The sequence below is a fragment of the Opisthocomus hoazin genome, chromosome 28 (assembly GCF_030867145.1).
Source record: "Opisthocomus hoazin isolate bOpiHoa1 chromosome 28, bOpiHoa1.hap1, whole genome shotgun sequence".
NCBI classification, from domain to species: Eukaryota; Metazoa; Chordata; class Aves; order Opisthocomiformes; family Opisthocomidae; genus Opisthocomus; species Opisthocomus hoazin.
The window spans coordinates 2,131,425-2,146,143 of NC_134441.1; positions in this window are offsets into that span (position 1 = coordinate 2,131,425).

Consider the following 14,719-nt stretch of genomic DNA (forward strand, 5'->3'; position numbering starts at 1 on the left):
TTTGACCTATTAATTTGATTTCACCTGTCCAGGACTGTGAAGCATTAGATTGTCCATCTCCTGTTTAACTCTGCTCCATGCTACTGCTGCCTGGCATTTGGTTTTGCTCGCTGTTGTTCTTAGGTTGGATGAAACATCCTTGAGGTCTTACACTACGCACTCCTTGTTTCAGGTTTCCTTGGGTATTTGCCAATCTGATGCGACTACATCTACAGAAGCTCGCCAGAAGAGGTCACTGTTTCAGTTTGCAGAGGTGAGTTTCTTTAAAAAACCATGTCTTCCCCAGTATTTCCTTCTAAGAAGCATCTGATGGTCAGCTTGAAAGAGAAATCCAAAATCTTGAACGAAAATTCATGCTTTTATGTTCCTTCTGTTTGGGTTTGTGGTACTGGATCATTGATCGGCTGCATAGGTCCAACGAAGTGCAGGAGCGTGTGTTTAGGAACAAAGTGGAAACTTGAGTACAACAATGGAGCTGTGGTTTAAGCAGTAATTGAGACGTGTCATTTCTGCACCTAGTTTTTAACTCTGAGTAACTGAAGTTTTAATATGTATATTTGGATGTCACGTTATTTCCTTTATCTGCTGTGGCTGCTTTAGTCATTGACTCCATCAAAAATAACTGTAGTTCTGGAAGTTGCAAAATGTTCTTCTGTTCTGCAACCACCAAATACCTCTGTGCAGCTATGCTTTAGTTTTGCACTGTACAACATTGTTATCAACATATTTTCAGTAGTAGCTAGAAGTGCAGCTGTGGTGTTTGGTTTGGTTGTATAGAGTTTGGTTTGGGTTTTTTTTTGTTGTTGTTTATTAAAGTATACACTATTTCATCGAAGTTTTGATGGATTTCATTGGTATAAGCCACAAGACAAGGATGAGGTTGCGAAAATCCTGGTCCTCTGCAAGCATTGCTTGCTTGTTTTTGTCTTCCCAGTCTTTGGAATGGTCCCAGTCAAGTGACGTAGAAATACTTAGCTGTGTGAATATTGATTGTACAGGACAGTGGGTGGTGTTTGAGTAAGTGCATATAGAAGGAAATTTTGTCATATCAGGGTCTTCTTTATATTGCTTGTTTTCACACCAGCCGTGAGCGTGACCCCTGTGTCTTTAATACTCTCTGCTGTGTGCACCTTCCTTCTCTTCCTTAAGCATCATCACTTACGGAGCAGATACGCTGCAATCCTCACACACAGAGAATGTGACTGGTTGGTTGGTTGGTTTGTTTGAACATCAACCCACAAGACTTTGAGGCTTTCAAAATGCGTCAGAAAGAAATTTAAGCACTGCTCCTTTGTTTCTGATGAAAGGTGAGGGCAAGAGTGAAGTCCGTAACCTGTGCCGAGGCTCTTACACAGCCTGCTGGCTTTTCTGGTTAGGAAGGCGAAATGCCTGGTTTGCCAGCAATGCCAAGCAGTACTTACAGCCTTCTGAAAACTGGTTAATTCCAGGGTCACTTATGCTACTTCTGTGGTAAAAATCTGACATCCATCTTCTGGTATTTCTAAGATGCTTTTGCATACTTAAACTGTCAGCTGAGCAATGCAATACTTTGTATACTTCCTCTTGATAGCAGTCCTTTTCTTGCATTTCACTGCTTAGTCTTGTAAAGAGTAAGACAAATCCCAGCTCACAGAATTGTGACAAGCTGTTGGTCCTGAGGGAGGTCCCGTGTATGTGCGTATTGCGTTTACTGCCTTGGATTTGTTAAATTGGAACAAGCAGTAGGGTCATATCGAGACAACCCCAAAGGGGTGTATAGCACTATTAAAAATGTAACAATGTCTCCTAATACTAATTGGGGTGACATTCAGGCTCTTTTAGAATATTTGTTTACTACAGAGGACAGGAGAACAGTTGTAGAAATGCCGAACATAGAGTAAACTAGGAACATCAGGGAGTGCCTAGCATGGATACCTGTCTCCCAAGGGGGAATGCCCAGAGGGATCCAAATACTGGGGGAGGGTTACAGAAAAATAAAAGAATATCAAAAACTGATTCTACGTGGTATCCAACATGGAATCCAGAAACCACAGGACTGGGCAAAGTTACAGGACTGGGCAAAGTTGTATGAAATACGACAGGGAGATAAAAAACCCCCATCAGTTCTATGAAAGATTATGGAAAGCAGCTCTGAAGTGGACTAACTTACATTAAAGGCACGGAAGGGACTGGAACCACTCATTAATTCTTCTTTAGATTATGGATTATTACAGGAGTGTCAACTGGAATATAATACTCCCATTTTGCCGGTAAGAAAGACTAATTCTCCAGAATATGGGTTGGTACAGAACTTGCAGGAAATTAACACTCGAACAGTTACTGTTGATCCTGTGATGCCAAACCCACATACATCACTTGCTTCTATCCCTGAAAATAATTTGTATTTTGCAGTTCTAGATTTAAAGGATGCTTTATCTTGCATTCTGGTGGATGAACAGAGTCAGGTCATCTTTGCTTTCGAGTGGGAAAGCCCAACCACCAGACAAAAGACTCAACCATGTTGGACACTTATTCCTGCAAGGATTCAAAAAAAACCTAACGTTGTTTCGTAACGTACTGGCAAAAGAATTGGAACAATGGCAAGGTAATAATGGACATGTAACATTGTTGCAATATGTGGATGATTTATTAATTGGCTCAAGTAATCATAGGGAATGTTTAGAAGCTACAATTAGTCTGTTGAATTTTGTGGGGCTCGCAGGATATCGCATCTCTGTAAAAAAGGGACAAATAGCAAATGACAGAGTTCGATACTTGGGGTTTGAGATCACGCAGGGACAGAGGAAGTTGAGTGCAGAGTGGAAAGAGGCAACTTGTAGCGTTGCTGTGCCCACAGCAAAGAAACAGCTGAGACAATTCTTGAGTATGGCTAGATGGTGTCAGTTGTGGATTCCTAATTTTGGACTGATTGCTACACCACTATATGCTGCCATCAAGTGTCCAGAGGGACCATTTGAATGGACTGCTGAGTGTCAAAAGGGTTTGGATGAAATCCAGAAAAGACTTCTGGAAGCTCCTGCATTAGGACGTCCAAGTTTAGAAATACCCTTTCAGCTCTATGTCCATAAGAGGCAACAAGTGGCTTTAAGGGTCCTAACTCAGAGGTAGGGAAGCTGGAAGAGACCTGTGGGGTATTTCTCTCAACAGTTAGATGGAGTCAGTAAAGGATGGCCTGCTTGCATGGGAGCTGTTGCTGCAGAAGTGATTTTAATTGATGAAGCTGGGAAACTGACCTTAAGACAACCTATAACTGTGTTTCTACTCCATGCTGTGATCTCTCTGCTGGAAAACAAAGGAGACCCTTGGGTTTCTCCTAGCAGACTGGACAACTACCAGGCTGTTCTGCTGAAGCAGGGTGAATTCAGTCTTTCAACGTCTGCCACTTTAAATCCTGCAGCCCTTCTGCCGATCTCACAGTGCGATGAATTACACCATGATTGTCTGAAAACAATTGAGCAAGTCTGCTCCAGCCCACCAAATTCACAGGATACTTCTCTTTCTGATTTTGACTTAGAGTTATATACAGATGGAAGGAGTTTCATATCTGGAGGAAATCGATGTGCTGGATATACAATAGTAACCAGGAACCATGTTCCGAAAGTCAGACCTTTATCTTATAATACTTCAGCCCCAAAAGCAGAATTGAGTGCTTTATCTCGAGCGCTAGAAATAAGTACTGGAAAAAATGCAAATATTTTTACAGATTCAAAATATGCTTCTGCAGTTGCCTATGCTTATGGGAGAATTTGGAAACAAAGAGCACTTTTAGACTCATAAGGAACCCCCGTAAAATACGGAACTGAAATGGTGAGATTGCTTCAAGCCACATTAGAACCAACAAAAGTTGCAGTAATTCATTGCCAAGCTCACCAAAAAGGGAATAATGAAATAATCAAAGGATTAGGGTGGGGAATGTTATCTGCAAAGACATTGGCAGGTAAATTATCCAAGGACTGGAGCCAAATAAAAATGTCCTCAGGAATCTGATTTGGGAAAAAACAGCAAAAAAAAATTTCCCAGTGTTAGAATGGAACCAAATATTTCTGGGCCTGGCTGTGCCTTAGCTGCTAACAAATGAATGTTATGTGCATGGGCTATTTGGATTTTTCATCTCTCCCCTTTTTTATGGATTAGGAGTTGTTAACAACTTACTACCTTTATCAGTTAAAAAAAAAGGTGTAAATTAAAGCAACAAAAGAGGGAGATGAATTAATTTCTAGCTGTAACTTTTGTGAGGAAGGGGAGATGTGATTTTTTTAGAAATAATACTAATGAAGATCCTTGAATGTAGTGGGAAAACATCTGCTTCTTGGCTTGTTTCTCTCTGCATTAATGAACATGGATTTTGAACCAAATGTCTGTAGAAAAAGACTGACTCTAGAGTGATTGACTAGAAGTCAAAACCTCATGCTGCGATGGCATTGGGGTGGAGTGTAGTTTGCTCCCAGGGAAACCTGAGCACTGACCCTGACGAGAAGACCATTGTACATGGAGCGTGGCCTTCAAACCTGTGTGTGATGCGCAGATCCCTTGGCCGCAGGACAACCCTGGCAGCTCCCTGTGACACAGGAGCCTGCAGGCAGGTCCTCTCTGCTCCGGCCTCCTGTGTGGCCTTGCCTGTGTCTGACAGTGTAGGGAGAAGTTCCCATGAAAACACAGTTTCTGTGTGACAGTAGAGATGGTGAATAAAGTTGTTTCCTTGTAGGAAAATCCTGGAGTAGCTTGAATGACCGAAGCAGAAGAGTGTCTTCTGCGGATGGGGTCTGCATGGTTTGCCGCATTCGGGTCGAAGCCCATTTAATGCTACATTGCTTGGGGTTCCCACTGTCTAAAAGGACATAAGACTGCTCTGTGATAATCCCCTTATAGTGCTAGACCTAGTGAGCAGCGTTTTCAAAGCTAGTTTACGGAGTCCGAGTGCCTTTCTGCCTGAGCGGTTCGCTCAGGTAACCCCTGACTTGACTCCCATCCATGGCTGGTTGTTCTCCTCCAGAGTCCTGCCTCAAAGCAAAAAAACCTTGGAGACCTCGCTGGTGGTGACTCAGGCACAGAGGACATAGAGTATCTCAGGTATATCTACACCTAAGAAAAGATTTTACTGAAAATGTAGGAACTGTGATTTTACAAAGTTCGTTGGCACAGTTCACTCTATTACATATTAAATGAGTGGAGTACAAAATTGAAGGAGGTTTTGAGTGGAAAGTTATTTATACAGAGCGAGAGAAAAGGTTAAGGGGGTAGGGAGACGCTCCCGTTACATCCCCAGGTTCGGACTGGACCCCCCCACTTGCTCTCTAAACTCCTTCTCGGAGAGGAGCCTCGGTGCGGCTGGATCCAGAACTGGCCTTAGACCACAGCAGTGTAAAACTCAGGAATATGCTTAGCGGCAATTCAGGGTGTGATCACAGTTCAAAGAGAGAGAGAATCACAGGGAATTAGCAGCTGTCGGTCACTGGTAAACTTAGCATTTACTGAGTGCTTAGAAAGAATTTTGCTGTTACAATCACAGTAATATTGTGTTTGAATCGATTCACACACGCAATCATACAAATTCCCCTCGAGTTCAGTGAAATATTCACTTCAGATCAAATGATTTCTCAGCGAGAGAAGGTTGAGTCTCGAGGAGATCAGCCCAGGTGATGCCAGCAGAGTTCGAGATGCTCTGAGAAGCGTCCCGCTCCGAGGGAGTCACTGGGCGCAGCCCGCTGCGGACCAGAAGAGCTCAAAGGGCTTCCTTGGTACCACTGTTCATAGGGTCTCAGGATGGTTGCAGTGTAAGCAAGAATGCAGTGTTGGCTGGTTCTGGGTCACCAGGTGGGGGGCGGGGGGCTGCACCACCACAGGGACACTGCCTTGTCAGGAGAAACACCCAAACCGGGACTGGGGAAACGAGAGGAGGCTGAGTAGGAGGGACTGGGGGCAGGAAAAGGCTGGGGCAAACCGGGACCCCAGCTAAGGACGGGCAACACTGTCTGCTCTGAGCGGGGCAGGGGCAAAGCAAGACACCCTGTGGGGGGCCAGGGACACCAAGAGATGCCCTGAGCAGGACACGGATGAAACTAAATGCCTCAAGCGGTGAAGGAGCAGAGCCACCCGCTCCGGATTTGGGCAAGGGGCATAAAGAGCCACTGGAGCAGGGCAGGAGTAAATCCAGGAACCCTATGTGGGGAAGGGGCAAAATGAGCCTCTGCAAGGCAGCGACCGGAAAAACTCAAGCCGTCCCAAGAGGGGCGTGATAAAACAAGCCACCCGAGCAAAGCTGTGGCCAAACTGGATGCATCAAGCAAAACATAAAAAGAAAAAAGCCTCCCCATGTAGAGCAGAGGCAGAACTACGTGCCCTGAGCTGAGCAGGAGTAAAACCAACTGCCCTGAGCGGGCCTGGGGAAAACTCGATGCCACGAGCAGGGCAAGGGCCGAGTGGCCAGCCCAGGTGGGACAGGAATAACAACCAGCTGTCTCATCCAGGCAGGAGCAATACTCACTGCCCTCCCAGCAGGTCAAGGCATTGATACTCAAAAGCTTCCCATGAACATTTTTTGGAGCTCCAAGGTGAGAAGGCAGCTGGCTGGGGTCCTGGCCGCCAGCTGAGGCCAGCCCAGCGCAGGGGCTGAAGGTGTTTCTTTGGCAGCACTGCTTCAGAGTCCGCCCGTGGCTGTATCATTGGAAGTGAACCTGTAAGAGCCCAGGTGCTTTGCTGCACGAGTCTCACGGACTCCTGTACCTGGCCAGAGGGGAAGAGAAGCCCTCAGCAGCCCAAGTGTGCCAGCCAAAGCTGGGAACAGGCACGCTTGCAGCCCCGGGCAGGGTTTTATTCACCTGGCTGGTGCGGCTCGGGGAAGAGGTGGGAGCTCTGCCGTCAGAAAAACAGCCCTTTGCCAGCAGTGCGTGGAGAAGCGTGGGGAGGTGGCTGGCTGTGGTGGCCGGGTGTCCCCGAGGGGATGCGTTGCCGTGCGGCCCCGTGTCACAAAGGGGCAGAGATGCGGCACCCACGCGGTGCTTGTGAGCTCACCTGGCCAGGGCTTGGGGTCCTGGAAAGCGAGCCAGCAAACGTTAGTTGGGCTGAGCTGGCCTTCGGAATCACTCAGCAGCCCAAGTGTGCCAGCCAAAGCTGGTAACAGGCACGCTTGCAGCCCCGGGCAGGGTTTTATTCACCTGGCTGGTGCGGCTCGGGGAAGAGGTGGGAGCTCTGCCGTCAGAAAAACAGCCCTTTGCCAGCAGTGCGTGGAGAAGCGTGGGGAGGTGGCTGGCTGTGGTGGCCGGGTGTCCCCGAGGGGATGCGTTGCCGTGCGGCCCCGTGTCACAAAGGGGCAGAGATGCGGCACCCACACGGTGCTTGTGAGCTCACCTGGCCAGGGCTTGGGGTCCTGGAAAGCGAGCCAGCAAACGTTAGTTGGGCTGAGCTGGCCTTCGGAATCACTCGGCCCCTTCCTTTGCGAGGCTGCTTTCTTCTGACCACTGATCGCTTACTGCGCACTTCTCAACTTCCATCCTCTTTCAGAGGTAATTATGATTTCACTTTCGGGACAGATCTTAGCGGAGGTAGATACGGGGTAAAAGTATAGGTTGTTGCACCTTCCGTGCTGTAGGCTGAGCTACTACACTTTTATAGGCTGGCCAGATATGAGCTACGGGTAGAGTTCCTGTTTGCTAATTCATATTCCCTTGCCATGTCCTAGGATAGTGGGGTGGCAGTCTGAGGCTTTGAGCTCAGTCTAGAATGCTGAGCTGCCCACCTTGACTGATGTGGTAGAAAGGGAGCCAAAAAAGGTGCACGAGAAAGGCAGCTGTTAAAGTAGCAGCCAAAAGTTGGTCACTTGTGCGTACCGGGTGGGAAAGTGTGGGCTGGAGAGGTAGAGGGCTCTGCTGCTGACGCTGCCCACAGGCAAGCAGCAGGTCCTCTGCAGAGCAGGTGACATGCAATGCAGCATCTCAAAAGGGCCTTGGTGATTGCTCTTGACTGGAGTCCTGTGACAGGGACAGCAGGGCAACCCGCCTGCAGCTCTGCAGTGGTTACAAGTACCACTGAACCAGTCTGGATGGCAGATGCTGTTTTGTGGGTTGCATTTGGGGGGGGGGGGGGGTATCATTTTGTTGAGCTACAATTATTTCTTTGCAACCAGGTGACAGGACTGGTGCTGATCTTCTGTTTCTCGAGCGTGTCCTCACATCCGTTTTCATCCAAAGCTTTCGCCTCTGTTGCTGAGAGGAGTGATGGTCGCAACGGGGAACGACTCCTGTGAGTAACGGCTTCACCAGCGGGCTTGGGCTTTGTGAATCCCCAAAGGCAATGGATGTGGCTGGTGCTGCATCCCTGAATGTTGATGTGCTGAACACCTATGGCAAATTCTGGGGCGTTTCCTGATAGCAGCCAGACTTACCCAGGTGCTTTGGATTAGACACAGGAAAAAACATTTTGTCACTCCTCTGCTACTATGTACAAGACTTTGAATGATGACATTGCTTGTAGAGAGATCTGCCATCAGTAGGGTTACCTTGTGCTAGGTACTTGCTTGCTTTCATCACGTTACAATCAGGACAAGGGAAGACTTGACCTGATAATCACATGCAAGACTCTAGAGGGAAATGAAGGTAGCCCGAGGCACTGAACTCAGCGTGTGGGTTTGCTGGATTTTTGGGAAAGTAAGCAGGGGAACAGACTATTTTCCAAAGCTGTTCCTTGACCATTAAATTTCAGTGCCAGTGTTAGGCTTCCCCCGAAATTTCTGTGTTGGAGGTTAGAACTGGGTGTCCTGGGTGCTCCCGTACAGAACTCAACTTTTAAAATACGCTTTCATGCAACCGGATTGTCTCATCTCTTTTCAAATGTCGTTTCCCTGCAGTCACTGACGAGGGAATGGCTCCAGCACAATGGATCCTCTTTCCCCCGGAGAAGATTTTCCTGAGCTGGCAGCAAAGGCAGAGGCCTGGAGCGGGACTCTACAACCTGGACAACACATGCTTCCTCAGTTCCGTCCTGCAGTGCCTGACGTACACAGCCCCTCTGGCCAACTACCTGCTGTCTCGGGAGCACAGCCAGTCGTGTGAGTACCTCTGCAAACAGCTCCTTGTACATCTGTTGGGTGCTTCCCAAGGATTCCCAGAAACTGGAATGTGGTTTGGGAGAAAAGCAGCCCTTCTTTGTCAGCCCCCTGAGCTGGTGATCTTTGAACACTCCAGCCTAGAAGCTGCTTCTGGTCTCTAGGTGTTTACGTCTTCAGAAATGCAGCTCTTTCTAGCCCTGGGTCTTGGTCCCTATTCGTGCAAGTTCAACTCTCTTTGCTTATTGCACAGACAACTTCTGTCAGTTTCGCATCCCTTGCACTCTAATGTCCCGGGCTTGTTGGGACCTTGACTCCTTGGCAGTGAGTAATGTTCTTAGAACTTCAAGCTCTCCACGAGGTTTCCCATTGCTATGGATATTTTGCTCCCCTGAGAAGCTTGCTTCCCTCTGTCCCCCTTCAGGTCGCCATCTAGGCTTCTGCATGATGTGCAGAATGGAAGTGCACGTGAACAGGGTCCTGCATTCCTTGGACAGTGCCATTGAGCCTCAGGTTATCATCAGTGTCATCACACGTAAGTTATTTCAGGTGCCTTGACTTGTGTTCTTCCATTCTTGCAGGAGGCAACTACTGATTTCTTCTTTCTTAGGAATCGGAGAACATTTCCAGCTTGGCAAGCAGGCAGACGCCCACGAGTTCTTGCGCTGTACTGTCGATGCCATGCAGAGAGCTTGTCTGCGTGAAAGTGGCAAGTAAGCACAAGCAAATTACCTTTTCAATGTTCCCGAGCCCTTTGGACTCCTTGATGTAGTCCCATCGAGCAAAAGCAATGCCCAGGTTTATCAGACAAAACAAAACCCCTGGAGGAGATAACTCTCTGCCTTACCATTCATTTCCAGCTTGGACATCTCCTCCCAGTCAACTACCATCGTCCATCAAATATTTGGGGGCTTCCTGAGATCCAGAGGTACCTTTCCACAGCTGTTGCTCTCCTTGGCATTGTCTGTGCCCTTCTGTCTGCCTGTGACAAACAGCTGTTTGTGTGAGTGGTGTAGCAAGTACGACATGAACAGGCACGGACAGTCGACTTCCCCTGTCACTGAGCATTTCACCTTGCCTTCCAGTCACGTGCTTGAGCTGCAAAGCTGTTTCCGACTCCTACGAGGCCTTCCTGGATATTGCTTTGGATATCAAAGTAAGAGGGCTTGTAACTGTGCTTCAAGACATCCCAAGGCCCCTTTAGCTTTCCAGAGTAAACACAGTTGGCTTAAAAACATATACTGCGACCGCAGCAGAACTTGGTGGTGGGTGGGAGGTGGAATGGAGTGTGCCCTTCTGGGGAGGCCGTGGCTGTGTCTGCCTGAGGTGATGGCTTTAGGCTGGACAAGGGCGAATTACCCCTTCTGCGCCCTTGGCATGCTCTCATCTCTGCCCTCCCCCAACACCGTCTGACTTCTACCCTGATGGGCTGTGTTGGTTTCGTTATTGATGACCCTGCACACCGTCGGTAGCTGAACTGTGCAGTGCCACAGAGAGGTGGTTCTTGATAGCCCCGGGAATCCCTGGGAAATGAGGGAAATGTTCAGCTTCATACCCTCTTTCGGCCTCCTTCTGGACACCTCTTGCGGGTTCACAGTTGGTCTCCTCAACCTCTTCTAGCTAGGTATTTGCGTGAACTGCTAGTAAGTGTTTGGGTGAGGGCGCTTCCCTCAGCTCACTGCTGTCCTTTCTCACTCCTCCAGGCAGCCTCCTCTGTTCCCGCGGCTCTGGAGGACTTTGTGAAACCGGAGCAGCTGGAAGGCGAAAACTGCTTTAAATGCAGCAAGTAAGATGATTACTAACGACAGATTAATGCTAGATCCTGCCTGAAGGTGCTGCGTGCACCGAGCATGAGTTAGATTTTCATGTAGGTTAGATGCGCAACAACGAGCTGCAGCTGGTTTGTATATGGCCTGACGTTACTGAATAGCCTTAAAACAGCGTAAGGATGTGTGAGATGTGGCAGCTTGTCTGGCTTTCTGGAGGGAAAAAAGGGTGCCTGTCAGGGTGCATTTCAGCACGTGGCTCTGTGCTTGGTTTCAAGGTGTGACAAGATGGTTGCCGCCTCCAAGGGGTTTACGATCCATCGCCCACCCAAGGTTCTCACGGTCTGTCTGAAGAGGTTTGATGCTTTCAGCGATGAGAAGATTACCAAGGTGTGTGCGCAGTTGGGGTGCAACTTTCTCTGCCTGGAGCAGGAGATTTCCCAAAGCAGTACTCTCTTTCACAAGTTGGTCATGTTGGGTTTTTCCTGTTCCTTGCCAGAGAGAGGGGAGTTCCCGTGGGAAGACAAGCATGTACTCTGCTCCAGCAGACCTGCTTTGGCCGAGAGCAGTTTCCTGCCACCCAAAGCATTACACGTTGCTTTAGGGAAAAGCAAGTTGCCGTGATCCCCAAAGATGTATTCCTACACCTCCAGCCTTTAGTCTTGGAAGGCTCTTTTCTGCAGTATGTCAGGATCATTTCTGAGCCCCCTCAGTCTCTCCATAGGTTGTGGAATATCCCAAGTACTTGGATCTTCGCCCATACATGTCTCAGACAGCTGGAGAACCTCTCCTCTACACCTTATACGCTGTTCTGGTACACAGGGGTAGCAGCTGTCATGAAGGACACTATTTCTGCTATGCAAAGGTAAAGAGCAATTTTCTTCCTAACAAGGGAAAAAAACATGTGCTGGGGAAGACAAGCTTTCACGGCAGTGTTACTGGCAGCCAAGATTCTTGGCAAGAGAAGGTGTCCTTACGGTCTGGATTGGATTTGTTTTGATGTACTCTTGGTTCTGCAGTTTTCTGCCAGTTTTTTGTTAAGAAGCCATGCAGTTCATCTCCGGATATCCTTTCTTTGCAGGCCAGCAATGGGCTGTGGTACATGATGGATGACACATCTGTGGTTCTTTGTGACATCAAGGAAGTCCTCAGGCAGAAAGCTTATCTGCTGTTTTATGTCAGGTAATAACAAGTAATCAAATCTGTTTAGAATATGTTTCCTTTCCTGGTTTTGCTGGTTTTCTCCTCATCCTTCGAGTGTTTCTCTTTCTCTCACAGAAGACAAATGCTGCCGGCATCACTCAGTTCTCTTGAATCTGACCTACCCCACGTCAATCATTATCTTTCCTTCCTGGGCTGTAGGCTGCTGCCCTGCTGCACACTACTCCCTGTCTGCTGTCTGCAGCTGGCCAGTGTAGAGAAGAGGACTTGCAGGGGGCCTGCAGGAAAGATGGGGAAGGACTCTTTATCAGGAAGCGTAGTGATAGGACGAGGGGTAACGGTTTCAAACTGAATGAGGGCAGATTTCAGTTAGATCCTAGGAAGACATTATTTATGGTGAGGGTGGTGAGACACTGGCAGAGGTTGCCCAGAGGAGCTGTGGATGCCCCATCCCTGGAAGTGCTCCAGGCCAGGCTGGACGCGGCTTTAAATATCCTGATCTAGTGGAAGATGTCCCTGCCTGTGGCAGGGGAGTTGGATCTGGATGATTCCTTCCGACCCAAACCATTTGATGATTCTGTGATTCTGTGAAATGGAGGTTGTAAGGGGTGTAAAGACACGGTCTTGCTCTAATGGGGTCAGCCCTGGTGGGCAGACCCCAATCGAATTTCCCATTGGTAGTCTTGGTTACCTCTTCTTTCTGTTGTGGAAACTGCTCCAAGAAAATGACTAAACCTCAGGGGAGGCTGCAAGAACAGCTCTAAATGGAGATCACGCTTTTTTTCTCCAGGCGCTCTGATGAGAGAACTGGAGGAAGGACTTCTCCTTCACTGGCAGCATCACATGCCCAGGCTTTCCTCCGCCAGTGGGCAGCCGGCAGCAAGCAGGTAAATTCTGTGACGCAACAGGGTCTGCCTTGTCAGACTAAGGTAACTCTGGGGGGGTGGGTCCAGGCACCAGATGGACGGTGGATTGCTTTCTGGACTCCAGGCCTTGCTCTCTTTTCCCTTGTGCACTGCAGCTGGCTTCACAGCTGCAACACTGCTGCCTCCCAGAGCATCCCACTGAGGTCCATCCCATTTGTCCGCCTTTGGACTTTCTGCCTTTGCAGCTGTGCTTCAAAGAGGGAGGCCCTGAGCTGTCCCCTGACAGGGCTTCTGGGGGTTCCCCGCTGTGCTGGTCCTTTCAGGAGGAAAGGGCAGGACCTTTTCACTGCTCTCTTTGCAGGACGTGGCGGTGGGCACGGAGGACTCTCCAGAGGACAGCAGCTCCTCTGCACCAGCCAGCCACAGCCAGATCACCTGGGCAGGCGCACGGGAGGTGTCTGCAGGCTGGCTGTTCCCCATCTGGCCAGGCAGCCTCAGCATCATCTCCAGAGTGGGCTCCTGCTTGCACTGCTTCTTCTGCAGCTGTGCGAGGCTGCTGTTCAGAAGGACAGCTGCGTGTTCAGTCTGCAGTCAGCCATGCGACCGCGTGCTGCACACCGGGACACAGGACAGCAGCACAGAGGAGCACAGATGCATCCCTGCTGCCTGCAGCCAGAGGAGCAGTGCCAGGGAGAGGGCCCGGAGCAGATCTCCGCAGCCGCACAAGTATCTCCGCAGCTGGCTCGTGGACAGCGCAGACTATGAGCATGCAAGAAAGAGGCAGAGAACTTCTCCTCCATGTTGTGTTCACACTGCCAGGGATGAGGCAGCTCTGGGGCCCTCCGATAGCAGCTCCCAGTCGTCTTCCGCACCCAGCACTGCTTTGGAGCAAACCCTGCCAAGGCAGAGAGAGCAGAGCAGGCCCTTGGATAGGGGCTATGATCTGCGCAGCCAATTCATGGAGAACACAGACTGTCACTGCTCAGCAAGGAGCAGCAGGAGGTGGAGCGCAGGTCCTCCACATCATGACCAAGCCCCAGAGAATGATGCAGCTGCAGGGCCCGCCAACGCCAGCTCCGGGTATGCTCCCATACCCAGGACTGCTTGGGAGGAAACCCTGATGAGGCAGAGAGAGCAGAGCAGATCCCCGTGGTGTAGCAGTGATCTCTGCAGTGAGTTTATGGACGCCATGGACTATGACCCCTCAGCAGGGAGGAGGAGGAGGAGAGTTTCAGTGCCCAGGAGAAGCAGGCCGGACTAACACCCAGGGCACTGCGGTGGGGATGTGGGCAGTTTGTGACCCTGGATGAGGGAGGAGCACAGCATCTGACTTCTGTAGTGTTGGAGAGGAGGAAGAGTTCAGGAAACACCAAAAGTGCCCCCAGCAGGGACCAAGCTGCACGAAGGGCACCAGCAGCCCACCCTGTCCCTCCTCCCAGGGCTGCTTCAGGCCAAGAGGAGCTCAGAGAGACCTTGCCGAGATTCGGACAGCTCTGCCGGCTGGCTCGCCTGCCCATGGGTCCCTTGAGGAGGAGCTTTAATCCGTGTTCAGCCTTTGTGATCGCCTTGCAAAAACAGCACTCCTTTGGAAACAACAGGAAGGAAAGCTAAAGCTGGAATTAAAAGCTCTTGCTGGCCTTGTCTGTGAGGTTTGTGGGGTGTTTTCTTCTCTGTAGGCTTTGGGGTAATTGGTGGAAATACCCGGTGTGGGAGGTTTGTGTCCTGGGATGTTGAAAGCTGTGTGCTTGCGTGTGCCCATCACACATTGTCTTCTTTTTAATACGGATTTCAAGTCACCCGAGCGGACACGGGTTGGACGAGTCGGCAGCAAGGGGCACTGAGCCCAGGCTGGACGGCCGGTCCCGAGGGTGCTGCTCCACGGCACC